The sequence below is a fragment of the Bison bison genome, unplaced genomic scaffold (assembly GCF_000754665.1).
Source record: "Bison bison bison isolate TAMUID 2011002044 unplaced genomic scaffold, Bison_UMD1.0 scf7180017864453, whole genome shotgun sequence".
Taxonomy (NCBI): Eukaryota; Metazoa; Chordata; class Mammalia; order Artiodactyla; family Bovidae; genus Bison; species Bison bison.
This window is the reverse complement of record NW_011495015.1, coordinates 1,938,723-1,938,951: the sequence shown is the minus strand read 5'-3', so window position 1 is coordinate 1,938,951 and position 229 is coordinate 1,938,723.

The window sequence follows — 229 nt, the reverse complement described above, 5'->3', positions numbered from 1 at the left end:
TCTTGTAGGTGATGGCAGGGGTCTGTCTGTCCAGTGGGTCACCTCTTTGGTGCAGGTCACGTGACTCCAGACTGATGGTTTCAGGCTCGGATTCTGCGGGAGCCGACACTGATGGTCTCAAGTTTGGTGAGGGCGGGGCTTCCTTTAGGCGACTCTGTTTTGGGCCTGCTAACTTACCTTTTAATCAGACTCAGCCTGAGAATCCTGATTGAGATTTAAGGCACTGGAG